The 16,326-nt window shown below is 46.0% G+C and overlaps 1 pseudogene; it reads right to left on the bottom strand.

Moving 5' to 3' along the window:
- Positions 1-16,326, bottom strand: part of LOC106601769 (centrosomal protein of 112 kDa-like) — a 302,159-nt pseudogene that overhangs the window by 23,301 nt on the left and 262,532 nt on the right.

Here is a 16,326-nt window from a genome sequence, read left to right as displayed (position 1 = left end):
GTGTGTGTGTGTGTGTGTGTGTGTGTGTGTGTGTGTGTGTGTGTGTGAGAGAGAGAGAGAGAGACAGGAAGTGTTGCTGAGGGGAGCAGGAACAGCAGTGTGGATCAAAGAGGAGCAATGTGCCACTATGGGCGGGTACCATTGTTTATTCACCAACCAGCTCTCCCTTTTGGCAGCCGGAGGTGAACATGTATGTGTGTGTGACAGAGGGGGCAGGTGGGAGAGAAGAAGAGACAGGGAGAAGAGGAAAAGAGAGGGGAAAGGAGAGAGAACCCTAACCCTCCTGTTTAACATGACAAGGCTCAAGGTGTTAGAGGAGAGGAAACCACTATAGACTTGAGATGGACTCAGAGCCTCCAGTCCCTCTAACGACTCGCACTGCTCCCTCCCTCGGTAGTGTGGGAATTGAGTGGTGTGACATCAACATCACTTCCTGTTTTCCTGCTTCCCTTTCATCCCTCTCTTTCATCTGTGGATGGGTGGATCGTATCAGAGAGCGACAAAGAGAATGAGAGGGGGGGAGAGAGAGAGGCAGAGAGAAAGACACGTGTCAAATCTATTGAGGAAGTGGACAATGGTGGGGATATGGACATTGGTGTGGAGTTGAGCCTGGATGAAAGTGGCATGTTGGAGACAGAACCTACAGACCAGGAAGGATCCCTAGCAGAGGACACATCCTCAAGAGGTACCAATCCAGATTCATCAACCCCAGACGTTGTCACGTACAAGGAACCTGAGAAACCCTCAGAGCAGGTACAGGAGGACTCACCACCTGTCTCTGCCCCAGGACAAGACCTCTCTCAAGACCTGGATGGAAGGGATGATAAACACAAACATGGCAAGAGGGTGACTTTTCCTTCAGATGCAGATATTGTCTCTGGAGCAGCGGAGCCCGACGACCCAAGGAGACACTTCTCACACAATTTTCTAGGTTATATTATGTGACTCATCCATATATTTTTAGGGCTTGTTTGTCTGGTGTCCTTAGCCTTGCAGTGACTTCAGGCTGTGGATGCCGTACAGGCAGGTATGGAAAATGTATGCACTCATTACTGTAAGTCGCTAAATGACTCAAATGTAAATGAGGTCTACATAAGGGTGTCATAATAATGACATAATAACAGGTGTTATTAACATTCAGGAACAACCCGTTGTTTGGGCCAGCCAATTAGTGCTAGCCAATTAGTGCTAATGACTGGTGTTTCCGGGGTCAGAGGGGAGGAGGAGGGAGGGTGTGTGTGGAGTGAGTTCAGACTCAGTGAGAGGGAGGAAGTTAGAACAGGGATGAGAAGACTCATCTCTTTATCAGGATCTACAGTGGGGGAAAAAAGTATTTGATCCCCTGCTGATTTTGTACGTTTGCCCACTGACAAAGAAATGATCAGTCTATCATTTTATTGGTAGGTTTATTTGAACAGTGAGAGACAGAATAACAACAAAAATATCCAGAAAAACGCATGTAAAAAATGTTATAAATTAATTTGCATTTTAATGAGGGAAATAAGTATTTGACCCCTCTCAGAAAGATTTCTGGCTCCCAGGTGTCTTTTATACAGGTAACGAGCTGAGATTAGGAGCACACTCTTAAAGGGAGTGCTCCTAATCTCAGCTTGTTACCTGTATAAAAGACACCTGTCCACAGAAGTAATCAATCAATCAGATTCCAAACTCTCCACCATGTCCAAGACCAAAGAGCTCTCCAAGGATGTCAGGGACTAGATTGTAGACCTACACAAGGCTGGAATGGGCTACAAGACCATCGCCAAGCAGCTTGTTGAGAAGGTGACAACAGTTGGTGCGATTATTCGCAAATGGAAGAAACACAAAAGAACTGTCAATCACCCTCGGCCTGGGGCTCCATGCAAGATCTCACCTCGTGGAGTTGCAATGAGCATGAGAACGGTGAGGAATCAGCCCAGAACTACACGGGAGGATCTTGTCAATGATCTCAAGGCAGCTGGGACAATAGTCACCAAGAAAATAATTGGTAACACACTACGCTGTGAAGGACTGAAATCCTGCAGCTCCCACAAGGTCCCCCTGCTCAAGAAAGCACATATACATGCCCGTCTGAAGTTTGCCAATGAACATCTGAATGATTCAGAGGACAACTGTGTTGTGGTCAGTGTTGTGGTCAGATGAGACCAAAATGGAGCTCTTTGGCATCAACTCAACTCTCCGTGTTTGGAGGAGGAGGAATGCTGCCTATGACCCCAAGAACTCCATCCCCACCATCAAACATGGAGGTGGAAACATTATGCTTTGGGGGTGTTTTTCTGCTAAGGGGACAGGACAACTTCACCGCATCAAAAGGGATGATGGACTGGGCCATGTACCGTCAAATCTTGGGTGAGAACCTCCTTCCCTCAGCCAGGGCATTGAAAATGGGTCGTGGATGGGTATTCCAGCATGACAATGACCCAAAACACACGGCCAAGGCAACAAAGGAGTGGCTCAAGAAGAAGCACATTAAGGTCCTGGAGTGGCCTAGCCAGTCTCAAGTCCTTAATCCCATAGAAAATCTGTGGAGGGAGCTGAAGGTTCGAGTTGCCAAACATCAGCCTCGAAACCTTAATGACTTGGAGAAGATCTGCAAAGAGGAGTGGGACAAAATCCATCCTGAGATGTGTGCAAACCTGGTGGCCAACTACAAGAAACGTCTGACCTCTGTGATTGCCAACAAGGGTTTTGCCACCAAGTACTATGTCATGTTTTGCAGAGGGGTCAAATACTTATTTCCCTCATTAAAATGCAAATCATTTTATAACATTTTTGACATGCGTTTTTCTGGATATTTTTGTTGTTATTCTGTCTCTCACTGTTCAAATAATCCTACCATTAAAATTATAGACTGATAATATCTTTGTCAGTGGGCAAACGTACAAAATCAGCAGGGGATCAAATACTTTTTCCCCTCACTGTACATATATTATAACTTGGATCATTGTGTCTTGCCATAACAGAGCTGCTACTTGGCACCGCTCAGATCTCCTGGTCAAATCAATGTGGAGGGAGTCCTTACAAACATCCTGTGTGGTCATGTCTGACACAGTTTGTATTTGGCCTGTGATCCTCTGGATCCACACAGAACAGGCAGGCTAGGGACAGTCCTACTTTTCAACCAGGATCAACACCTGGTCCATGAAATATCCATGAGATGCCTATTTACTGTCCTCTCTTTAGAGGTTACAGCCGTGGAGACAGTGGTACTAAACTAGAAACGAGGCTAAAAGCAGTTTCATCTAGTCAGAGGGTAGAAGGGACATATGATACCACAGACACATCGACAACAACAACTGTTTTGGGATTATTATGTTCAAATGTCTCTGCCGCCACTTTGATGTTATTTTCTCCCCGTCACCATTGTCTTCAGCCCCCTTCAGCTTTCATAATCCAGCCTTTGAAGTGAGCAGCGTGGAAACAGTGTCAGCGGGCGACGCGATAGTTCCACCGCCACCAAACGGGCCAAAGACACACACACACACACACACACACACACACACACACACACACACACACACACACACACACACACACACACACACACACACACACACACACACGCGCGCGCGAACGAGCACAAAAACACACACACAACACGGGTGAGAACGAGTGCACGCACACACACACTCTCTCTGTCCCATCTCTCTCTGCTTCTCGCTGTTTCACCCGTCTCTCTCCCCCTCCCTCCTCTCATTCTCTGTTTCACCCGTCTCTCTCCCCCTCCGTCCTCTCATTCTCTGTGGCGTCTGGACTTTAATCAACAAGTCATTGGTTAATTGGAGGCTCATTAGTGGGTGGTGGGTACTGTGGGATGGTAATAATGAGGAGATAGATAATAGACAGAGCTTTGTCTGCTGCTAACACTGGAGATAGGAGACACACACACACAGCCTGGGCTGCTGCCTCATACACACACACACACACACACACACACACACACACACACACACACACACACACACACACACACACACACACACACACACACACACACACACACACACACACACACACACACAGGGAGATTGTGTGACATATAGTGTGCGTGTGAGAGAGTTAGTGAGAGAGACAGGTAACATGTGTGAGTGTGTGTATGTGGAATGTGTCTGGCTGACCAGAGAAAGCTACACCAGCAGAAGAATCCAGACTCCAGGAGCAGAGACTGGACCAGTCCAGACCAGACCTGTATTACCCCACGCTGTCAGTCAGTCACAGAGGTGTTCGGATCGCAACACGTGGCATTTCTCACATTCTAGGTGTGGTGGTGCGGAGCCGCCGGGTGGCTTATTTAACCCGGGGCAGGCCAGCCTCCTAGAGAGAGACACACCCAGACAACTACCACAGTGTCACTGTCTGGCTACTGGAGTTTCAAGTCCCAGTACCAATAACTCATCCTGTACAGGGGCTAGTTCAGCTGGGCAGAAGGTTGCAGGGACGTTATTTGAACGCTGTATGCCATTTATTCGAATGGCGCAGAGGTTTATCTGATAAGGTGTTGAATACAGAAATGCTCTGCACAGAATGGACCCACTGTTCTCAAGTCCACATAAAAAACAATCATTCTATGTATCTATCTGTAACAACATAGTGAACAAACCCCTGACATCCACAGCAGATGGATGGAATCTGGAAAATGTGCAAGGAGTGCAGAGACAGGGAAGGAATGAGGAAGGAGAAAGAAGGAATGGAAATAAGTTCAAAGGAAGAAGGGAATAAGAAGGGATAAAGAGAGGGGCTGCTCAGAAAGATAAATAAAGAGCGCTGCAGCAGTAGCAGGCTGATTTAAAGGACTGCCTCACCCCAGACAGAGAACATACGAGATCCCAACCACCAAACCCAGGAGGGTGTGTGTGTGTGTGTGTGTGTGTGTGTGTGTGTGTGTGTGTGTGTGTGTGTGTGTGTGTGTGTGTGTGTGTGTGTGTGTGTGAGAGAGAGAGACTATGGGGGTTAGTGTGTGTGTGTGTGTGTGTGTGAGAGAGAGAGAGAGACAGAGAGACTATGGGGGTTAGCGTGTGTGTGTGTGTGTGTGTGTGTGAGAGACTATGGGGGTTAGCGTGTGTGTGTGTGTGTGTGTGAGAGACTATGGGGGTTAGTGTGTGTGTGTGTGTGTGTGTGTGTGTGTGTGTGTGTGTGTGTGTGTGTGTGTGTGTGTGTGTGTGTGTGTGTGTGTGTGTGTGTGTGGAGAGAGAGAGACTATGGGGGTTAGTGTGTGTGTGTGTGTGTGTGTGTGTGTGTGAGAGAGAGAGAGACAGAGAGACTATGGGGGTTAGCGTGTGTGTGTGTGTGTGTGTGTGTGAGAGACTATGGGGGTTAGCGTGTGTGTGTGTGTGTGTGTGAGAGACTATGGGGGTTAGTGTGTGTGTGTGTGTGTGTGTGTGTGTGTGTGTGTGTGTGTGTGTGTGTGTGTGTGTGTGTGTGTGTGTGTGTGTGTGTGTGTGTGTGTGTGAGAGAGAGAGAGAGAGACTATGGGGGTTAGCGTGTGTGTGTGTGTGTGTGTGTGTGTGTGTGAGAGAGACTATGGGGGTTAGTGTGTGTGTGTCAGTATGTATGGGGGTTAGAGTTGAAACCCATCATAAAAAATGACAAAGCACATACATTTGAACTGTGACCCTGGGTTTAAAGCCCTCTCACAAAGGAGAGGGGACGTGTGTCTACTCTATAAAAGTATTCTGGCCAGACCGGAGAACTGAGTGTGTCTGGGCTGGGGTGTAAAGTTAACCAGCCAGTCGGCCCCTCCCTGGGACTCAGACTGGCTGGTTACTGACACCGAGGGGGGCCAGGAGAACTGAGTGTGTCTGGGCTGGGGTGTAAAGTTAACCAGCCAGTCGGCCCCTCCCTGGGACTCAGACTGGCTGGTTACTGACACCGAGGGGGGCAGGAGAACTGAGGGCTTTAAGCCAACGAGGAGCTTCAGCCTTAAGAAACCACCTACACAGTGTAATGTAGTTTACAACAGTTCAATCAGGAAGGCTGGTCTGAAGGCTTCTTTCACTTCATCCTGTAAGCAGAACACAACGGACTTTGTTTTCTATTCTAGGGGCATAGTGGGAATGAACACAAACATATGATCAGCATGATGTCTTGTTTCTTCTCCTGTTTCCTGTTAGCCATGTGAGGAATGTCATTCACCTATTTACCTTTAGCCTATCAGCACAGTCCAGTAACGCACATTCCTCACGCCGGCTGGTCAACCTATGGGCTCACTCTTGCAATTATCACCTTCCTCTTGACCAACCAATGGGTGGAAATCTTTGGACATATTTATATGTCAACTTACCCATGTTCTCTCACTTGCTGTTTTTCAACAAAAGTTTTCGACAACCACTATTTAATCAAATGCAATATTGCATTGTGTCTCTGATGCTGATTCAGCTGAGCCGTACTCTATTGAACTGTGTTACATCCTAACCCAACTAACTGGTAAACACAAGAAAAGATGTCTGCCATCTTGGACATTGACAAATGTACTCCACACAATAAAGAATGTAGTGATGATCAACAGTGACAGTTTGGGAGATGGACAGACGTCCAGCGGGGCTATCCTTCACCTTGAGGCTCAGTAGTGTACACTTTCTAGTGTCTTTAAGAGACTTTGTAGCGTGCACTATTGATGTCTACTATATAGTAGTGTCCTTTGCAGAATGTCCATTAAACTTTACCTTGTTCTTAGTGTCTGTGTGGCGGCTCATCTGCCTCCTCTCATCATCCCAGCGAGCTGTAGCCTCCTTCAACTGTCTCTCCTTCTCCTGCTGCTGCCGCAACCCCTCCTCCTTAGCATCACACACGGACGTCTGCAGCTCCGCTATCAACTATGGAGAGAGGGAGGAGAGAGAAAGAGATTAGTGGGAGAGAGAGAAGGGGGTGAGAGATGGGTTGGGATGAGAGAGGGAGAGACAAATTGAGAGGGGACAACAGTGACCCCTGAGGAACACCATTCCAGAGGGTTGATATAGATACATACCCATATGACACAGACAGTATAAACACACTATAAAAACTGACTCTGTGGGTCATGGTTGGTGACCCCTGACCTCAAGATAATTACATTTGTCATTGAATACCAAATGGAAATTGATTAGCCAATTCCTAGATCCAGGTCCTTAGTGCTCTGTACAGTACAGTTCAGTCCTAGGTCCAGGTCTATAGTCCTCTGTACAGTACAGTTCAGTCCTAGATCCAGGTCTCTAGTCCTCTGTACAGTACAGTTCAGTCCTAGGTCCAGGTCCTTAGTGCTCTGTACAGTTCAGTTCTAGGTCCAGGTTCTCTAGTCCTCTGTACAGTACAGTACAGTCCAGGTCTCTAGTCCTCTGTACAGTACAGTTCAGTCCTAGGTCCAGGTCCTTAGTGCTCTGTACAGTACAGTCCTAGGTCCAGGTCTATAGTCCTCTGTACAGTACAGTTGAGTCCTAGGTCTCTAGTCCTCTGTACAGTACAGTTCAGTCCTAGATCCAGGTCCTTAGTGCTCTGTACAGTACAGTTCAGTCCTAGGTCCAGGTCTATAGTCCTCTGTACAGTACAGTCCTAGGTCCAGGTCTATAGTCCTCTGTACAGTACAGTTCAGTCCTAGGTCCAGGTCTATAGTCCTCTGTACAGTACAGTTCAGTCCTAGGTCCAGGTCTATAGTCCTCTGTACAGTACAGTACAGTCCTAGGTCCAGGTCTATAGTCCTCTGTACAGTACAGTCCTAGGACTTGGAGTTTTTCCTTCAGTGACAGACCCTGTTTGTTGCTGTTTTTTGAACAGATGCTGTTTCAGGAAGCGTTTAGTTGAGTCTAAATTAAACAGGAGTTTTTATGCTAATACATTAGAGAGTGTGGGCAGCAGACAAATGCCGCATTAACATCAAAACACACAGCTTGTTGGAGCCGGATATGAAATGCTTAACATATTTCCCACCAACATGATGTCATTATCTGTAGGACACCATGGGAGACAGAAATGCATCTCTGGTTTAGTTACTATAGGTAGACACCATTAATTAGTGTCAATGGTGTGTCTCAGCAATAGTCTCAGCCATTATCAATCTTCTCACAGTTCTCTGTCTGTCCTGAGAAAAAGAGAGAGAGAAATCGAGAAAAAGAGTGAAAGAAAGAAAGAGAGAGAGAGAGAGAGAGAGAGAGAGAGAGAGAGAGAAAAAGGCAGACAGACACAGAGAGACAGAGACAGAGAGAGAGAGAGAGAGAGAGAGAGAGAGAGAGATCGAGAGAGGAGGAAAAAAGCTCCTATCTTTTTGAAGAGTAGAGTGAGTTTGTGTTGGTGAACTTGCGGTACACACCAAGATGAAAAGCACCAGCAGTAGCTTTGAAATACTCCAGTCAAAATGAACATTCTATTTAAGATGCAGCTGAGAGAGAGAAGAGAGAAGAGAGGAGAGAGAGCAGAGAGGGAGAAGAGGGGAGAGAGGGAGAAGAGACAAGAGAGAGCAGAGAAGAGGGAGAAGAGAGGAGAGAGGAAAGAGAAAAGAGAAGGTAGAGAGAAAAAAAATAGGAAGAAAGAAAACTACTCGCTCAGGCCCGTTGAACTGCTCGCGCTGGGCTAGACAGACAGACAGACAGACAGACAGACAGACAGACAGACAGACAGACAGACAGACAGACAGACAGACAGACAGACAGACAGACAGACAGACAGACAGACAGACAGACAGACAGACAGACAGACAATTGTTTACTGTACATTAGTTCAACTCAACTCTTCGTTCAACAGTCTTACTGGAATCTTCTCATTGAGTGGGAGTTATGGGAATGAGCGACTTAGCCGACCACAGAGGGAGAGATTAGACTTATTTAGTCAGCGGGGCCAGCCACATGAAAGCAACAAATGGTCCATTATGATGGGAACATCAGTTCTGGGCGTAATAATTATTTTGCTTATAGATTCTCTAGCATCTCGTCTGTAGCCTGGAGTGATATAATGACTCATTAACCCTGTCTGTCTCATTATTCTTGTACCTTTATACCTAGTCTCATATCGAGGGCTTCATCCGACTGTACTGTAATTGGCCTGAACAGGCCGTCTTTAATTTCACAGGCTGTTTGGTAGCTCTGTTTAGGCTGGGTTTGCCTCACCTCAAAGTGAACATACAGAATGAAAGGCAGTTACAGGGCCTCTCAGAGGCCGGCTGGCCATTTATCAGTTCTCTATGACAGACATAGCATGACACAATGAACTCACTAGGGCCTTAACAAGAACCAGAAGAAAGTGAACTGATGCACTCCCAGATCAGAAGCAACAAATAGTTCAATAACACCCAGAAGGGCATGATTGTCATTTAAATAATTTATCTTTCAGTTATTGCCTGATTCTACTAGGATGTTAAGGACTTTATGCATGAAATAATAATAATAGTAGTAAAGACGTGTTTCCTGCTCCTAACTGGATTCAAGTTGTTATTACAAGCCTTTCCCATGTTCAACCAGCAGCAGTGTTGAGATAAAGGGCTGGAGGAGCTCCCAGGGACCCCCACTGTTGCCTCATCATTAACTAGAGAAGAGAAACAAACCGGGTTGGGTTCAGAGGTCGCTCAGGAAGGCCACGCTCAGCAAGACGATTAAGCGGCCCGGATTTCAGAGACGCTAATTATCGAAGCTCAAAGGACCCTGTGTGTGTGTGTGTTGTATGAGTGTGTGTTTGTTCACACCGAATGTGTGTGCGTGTTGTGTGCGCGCGTTCATCCACACTGCATGCGTCTACCCTAGTGCCCTCAGGATAACGTATGGCCGCTTGCTATGTTTTAATTGGGATACTACTACCCATGCTGCAGTGCTCTCCCTGCGAGAGATCAATGACCTCTGACAGACACTTAGAGGTTACACAGTGAGGGCAGCCTCCAAGGTTCAAAGGCCCTCTGTTTACATTCGATCCAGTTGCTCCCAGGGCTTCTATGCATTAAAACCTATTTAGTCCCTACACAATGCCTTTGAAAGTCAAGCAGCTAACACACGCGACTTCCTCTTAACTTAGAAATAAACACATGCATGTAGAATGTCCTTAGAGCGTTGTGTTTAGTCATTGTCGAACACATGGAACTGGGGTTTTCAGCAACAGAATGCAGAGGAAGGGTGTTAAGTTGAACTCGTGCGAGCGTTGGTTGCACCCCTTCAAAACAGAGGATTAATCTTTTGCAGCCTCTGTTGACGGAAACTTTACCTCGCCACATAGCAAAGACGAGTAAACACAGAGTGAACTTTCAACTACCACCCGAGACATGTTTGATGTCGGGGGCATTGTGCAACTTCATAAGCTCCTGATTTCTCACAACATCTGCTTGTCAACCTCGCTTTCAACTCAACGCTGCTGCCGTCAAAAGTGGACCCAAAACAAGGGGATTGAAAAAAGAGAGAGAGTGAGAAAGACATAAAATAGTTTCTTCTAATGTCATGATTTAGCAATTAAAGCCTGTGATAGAATATGATATTTCACCCCTATTTTTCAGATTGGGATAGATCTAATCTTCTTTGTTTTCAAACATAAAAACAGTGATTTGTGTTTTGGGTTCTTTTATACTGCCCAGCTAAAAGGCGCTTTGAAGCCACAGTCTGAAATCTGGGAATCTTTTCAACGGTCATTTCAATTCTTTATATTTTTGCTTAAAAAACAAATCTAAGACTGTAGCTTTAAAGCCTCCCACATGTCCAAACAGAGCGAGACGAGAGAGAGAGAGAGAGAGAGAGAGAGAGAGAGAGAGAGAGAGAGAGAAAGGGTAGAATGGGGGGAAGAATGGAGAAGAGGAGGAATGGCCTGGTGGTTTTGATTCATGATCAGAGAGGAGAGTTCCTCTGGCTTTTACTGCTCTCAGTCTGAGGAGATTAGGTTTAATGTTAAACATATGGTCCTGGCCAGAGAGGAGAACCTTCAAACAACACTCCTGACGTCATGGACAGGGAAGGGGAGCGGGAGAGAGAAACAGAGGGGGGGGAGAAAGAACAAGTGTGTGCATGAGCATGTGTGTTAATGTGTGTGTGTATGTATGTGTGCATGCGTGTGTATGTGTGCATGTGTGTGTATGTGTGTGTGTGAGGCACCTAAAAGGTACCTAAAACCCTCATATCTTTTTTTACATTTACATTTTTAGTCATTTAGCAGACGCTCTTATCCAGAGCGACTTTCAGTAGTGAATACATTTAATTTCATGCATTATTTTTTTATATTTTTTTGTAATGGCCCCCCGTGGGAATCGAACCCACAACCCTGGCGTTGCACACACCATGCTCTACCAACTGAGCCAGCCAATCCCACCTGGGTTCCGTATTGCTGTATGCAAGGCGGTGCAATTACATAAATAGGATTCTACATATGGATTAAAGGCAAATCTGAACATTGTGAAACAACTAGAATCAAACAGTAAAGCCTCTTGGGTATAAAACCTGGCTAACTAACTGGGCCAGGTTTCCACACCACTTGTGAAGTGCCTGGACCAAAGCCTAGCTAACCCTTGCTTCAGACGCCTCTGGATGTTACACAAAGGCATGAGAGACAGAGGGAGAGAGAGAGAGATGAAAGAAAGAAAAAACCTAGGAGGTAGAGCTTAGACATTTATACAGGTAGATGAATTTGTTTGCAGCATTATGTTAAACTTGGTGTGTGGTATATGTGTGTGTGTTGTAAAAGTGTGTGTGTGTGTGTGTGTGTTTGTGTTTAAGCAGGGAGAAAAGGGGGGAGTGTATATTTGTTCTCACAGCTCCCCACTGAACGTTTGTGTGCTTTTTTCAAACAAATCTTCCAAAAAAGAAGGCCAAAAACAGGAAAAGAGAAGTGTTTACCTGAGCAGACTTGGCAAGCTTCTGACTGAATTCCTTCTCAATCTGCTTTAGACTGGTGTTTGTCTGCAACACAGAGTGGAGAGAGGGAGAGAGTGAGAAAGAGATATGCATACAGACACACACGAGAGATAGAGGGAAAGAGAGAGTAAGAGATTGAAAGACAATGAGAGGTTTGAAATTGGACCTGTTTGTAGGAAGTGCACACACACACATACACGTACACAGCCGTTGACCCCTGTCTCTTGGCAGTGTCCCCCTGCCTGCCTGTCGCTGGGCTGGCGTTACTCTGGGCACAGTGCCAGGCTCCACGCCCCTGTGGCAGCAGCAGCCAGTGAGTGGCCCGGCGGGCACACCGCTCCCTCTGATGCCCTGCCAACTATTCATCACTTAACAGGAAGAGGGGGAGAAATCAGCCACGGCTGCCAATTATCAGGGAAAAACAGAAGGAACCTGGGACAGGGGAGACAACAGGGAGGAAGAACATACAGACCAACAGACACAATGTGTTAAAGGCAGACGGACAGACAGATGGAAACAGACAGATGGACAGACGGAAGGACAGATTGACAGACAGACAAAATGTGATAAAGGCAGACAGACAGGAGTGTTTTTGACTTGTGCTTGCTGGGTTTTATTCTTCGTCCACTTGGAAAGGTCATTAACAGCCAGCTAGAACCACACATAGATAAGAGATTTCACAATAAGCAACCAATTACTATCTCTACATTATGACTTGTCACTGAGAGGGTACAGAGCACTGTGAGATAAATATGTAGATATCGCCTCAACATCAACTTTATATAGCTCTGATGTCACAGACATGCCTGTGCAGGTTCAGTGTCAGTCTGGTCTTTCTACACCTCCACTGTGACTGGTTCTATTCTCTCTCTCTCTCTCTCTCTCTCTCTCTCTCTGTCTCTCTCTCTGTCTCTCTGTCTCTCTCTCTCTCTCTCTCTCTCTCTCTCTCTCTCTCTCTCTCTCTCTCTCTCTCTCTCTCCGAAGTTGAAACACTGCCGAGATACAGGATGACTCAAGCACAGAGAACCGGCGAGATTCCACAGGTCAGTCCTGACAACAGATTAATACAGTCTAAACATCACCGTTTCAGATCAGCTCTCTCCTGGTGGCACTGACAGACAGACAGACATTAAGAGACAGACTCTCTGTAATGCTCTGTATTAGCAAACACACCCCTAAAACCCATCAACGCCATGGGCCTGGCCCTGCTCCCAACACTTCCTGACAAACGGCAAAGGAACAGCGGGCCGCTGTCGAATGGACACACCTGTCACCACGGATACAGGCAGCCATCACCACGGATACGGCTCTTGTATGTCTTCCTGCCGGTATGGCCCCTAGAGAGACAGATGAGAGCCGTTCAAAGCCAAACAGACAAGAGAGAGACAGAACAAAGCCAGGCGTGAACGACAGAAGAGAAATAAAGGAGAAGAAAAGACAGGGGAACAAAAACACTGTCGGCCCTAAATGTTCCTCCTGCACCTGACAGACAGGCAGACTGACACATCCATCCATTCCCCCAGCCTGCCTTTGTTGCTATAGAGACTGTTCCTGCTTTGACTCCAGCCTGATTAAAGTCCACTGTTGGGCTAAGTGTGTGTTTGCTTTCACACATACGGTTTTAGTCTAATGAAAAACAAACTCTTTATGATAACCCACACACAGACGACACACAAACTCATGGGAATATAGGAGAACACTATATATATCTAAAACCACAGGAAAACACTACACTGGTACATTAACATAGGAGAACACTATATATATCTAAAACCACAGGAAAACACTACACTGGTACATTAACATAGGAGAACACTATATATATCTAAAACCACAGGAAAACACTACACTGGTACATTAACATAGGAGAACACTATATATATCTAAAACCACAGGAAAACAGTACACTGATGCATAAAGGTATCTACTTTATATCCAATACACATGAATAGTGTTTCTGTTCTGAGACAAAGTAAACACACAGAAAGACCCTCAGGTCTAAAGTAGACTAACGATGTGTAAGAATGTAGTGTGTGTGGTGGGTGTGGGTGAGTATGTGGAGTGTGTGTCTGTCCTTGTGTGTGTGTGTGTGTGTGTGTGTGTGTGTGTGTGTGTGTTTGTGTGAAACAGTATGGAGAGAGTGTGTGTGCATGTGTGTGTGTACTTTAAAGTGGACTACCTGCACAGCCTGCCAAAAGCGTCTTAGCGCTGAAGGCCCTTTGAGGCCGTATCAGACTCTTCAATCGCTTAATAATCCTGGCTGGCGTGGAGCGGTGAGCGGCTGAGGCTGCCTTTGAAGTGTGTGTGTGAGGAACAGTGGAAGTGGATCTGAAGGCAGGAGCATGCACCGCTTACCAGAACTTAATTAACAATCTGCAGCTGGAACCGGGCCAGACTCTCTCTCTCACACACACACACACAAGGTACAGACAGGTGTAGTGCTCTTTCTCTTTCCTTGGAATAGGGCGTTGTATTGCTGCAGGAGAAGGAGGGGGCAGCTTTGGGAAAACATCTCCACATCATGGTTTGCCAGAGGTTTATCATTTCCTTGTGTTTCCTTAGCTACAGTGAGGGGGAAAAGTATTTGATCCCCTGCTGATTTTGTACGTTTGCCCACTGACAAAGAAATGATCAGTCTATAATTTTAATGGTAGGTTTATTTGAACAGTGAGAGACAGAATAACAACAAAAATATCCAGAAAAAACGCATGTCAAAAATTGTATAAATTGATTTGCATTTTAATGAGGGAAATAAGTATTTGACCCCCTCTCAATCAGAAAGATTTCTGGCTCCCAGGTGTCTTTTATACAGGTAACGAGCTGAGATTAGGAGCACACTCTTAAAGGGAGTGCTCCTAACTGCAGCTTGTTACCTGTATAAAAGACACCTGTCCACAGAAGCAATCAACCAATCAGATTCCAAACTCTCCACCATGGCCAAGACCAAAGAGCTCTCCAAGGATGTCAGGGACAAGATTGTAGACCTACACAAGGCTGGAATGGGCTACAAGACCATCGCCAAGCAGCTTGGTGAGAAGGTGACAACATTTGGTGCGATTATTCGCAAATGGAAGAAACACAAAAGAACTGTCAATATCCCTCGGCCTGGGGCTCCATGCAAGATCTCACCTCGTGGAGTTGCAATGAGCATGAGAACGGTGAGGAATCAGCCCAGAACTACACGGGAGGATCTTGTCAATGATCTCAAGGCAGCTGGGACCATAGTCACCAAGAAAACAATTGGTAACACACTACGCCGTGAAGGACTGAAATCCTGCAGCGCCTGCAAGGTCCCCCTGCTCAAGAATACATATACATGCCCGTCTGAAGTTTGACAATGAACATCTGAATGATTCAGAGGACAACTGGTGAAAGTGTTGTGGTCAGATGAGACCAAAATGGAGCTCTTTGGCATCAACTCAACTCTCCGTGTTTGGAGGAGGAGGAATGCTGCCTATGACCCCAAGAACACCATCCCCACCATCAAACATGGAGGTGGAAACATTATGCTTTGGGGGTGTTTTTCTGCTAAGGGGACAGGACAACTTCACCGCATCATTTGACGGGACCATGTACTGTCAAATCTTGGGTGAGAACCTCCTTCCCTTAGCCAGGGCATTGAAAATGGGTCGTGGATGGGTATTCCAGCATGACAATGACCCAAAACACACGGCCAAGGCAACAAAGGAGTGGCTCAAGAAGAAGCACATTAAGGTCCTGGAGTGGCCTAGCCAGTCTCAAGACCTTAATCCCATAGAAAATCTGTGGAGGGAGCTGAAGGTTCGAGTTGCCAAACGTCAGCCTCGAAACCTTAATGACTTGGAGAAGATCTGCAAAGAGGAGTGGGACAAAATCCATCCTGAGATGTGTGCAAACCTGGTGGCCAACTACAAGAAACGTCTGACCTCTGTGATTGCCAACTTTATTATACATTTACATTTTAGTCATTTAGCATACGCTCTTATCCAGCTCGACTTACAGTAGTGAGTTGTCACGGTATTCGTCGGTAGAAATGGACCAAAACGCAGCAGGCATGCGGTTGTTCATTTTGAACATTTAATTAAATCAAAACGAACACAAAACAACAAACAAGAGAACGAACGATCTATTGACAGTCTACAAGGCACAAGGCTAACACAGAACAATCACCCACAAATAACAAACACACCCTAATATATGGGACTCTCAATCAAAGGCAGATAGACAACACCTGCCTTCAACTGAGAGTCCCAACCCCAATTAACCAAACATAGAAACAGACATACTAGACTAAACATAGAATACCTGAAAACCAAACAGTGCTCAAAAACCCCGGAATACTTAAACCAAATGCCCCTTCAACAAAACACACCACCCCGAACCACATAAAACGAATACCCTCTGCCACGTCCTGACCAAACTACAATACGAATTAACCTTATACTGGCCAGGACGTGACATGAGTTCATTCATTTTCAGACTTTTTTTGTACTGGTCACCATAGAACCATGTGTTTTTGGAACACTTCACATTAGTGATGGGGGGAAAAAAATGTATACAGTTA

This window comes from Salmo salar, chromosome ssa03, assembly GCF_905237065.1.
Source record: "Salmo salar chromosome ssa03, Ssal_v3.1, whole genome shotgun sequence".
Lineage (NCBI taxonomy): Eukaryota > Metazoa > Chordata > Actinopteri > Salmoniformes > Salmonidae > Salmo > Salmo salar.
Note: the sequence above shows the minus strand (reverse complement) of the source record. Positions and strands in the feature narration are given on the sequence as shown.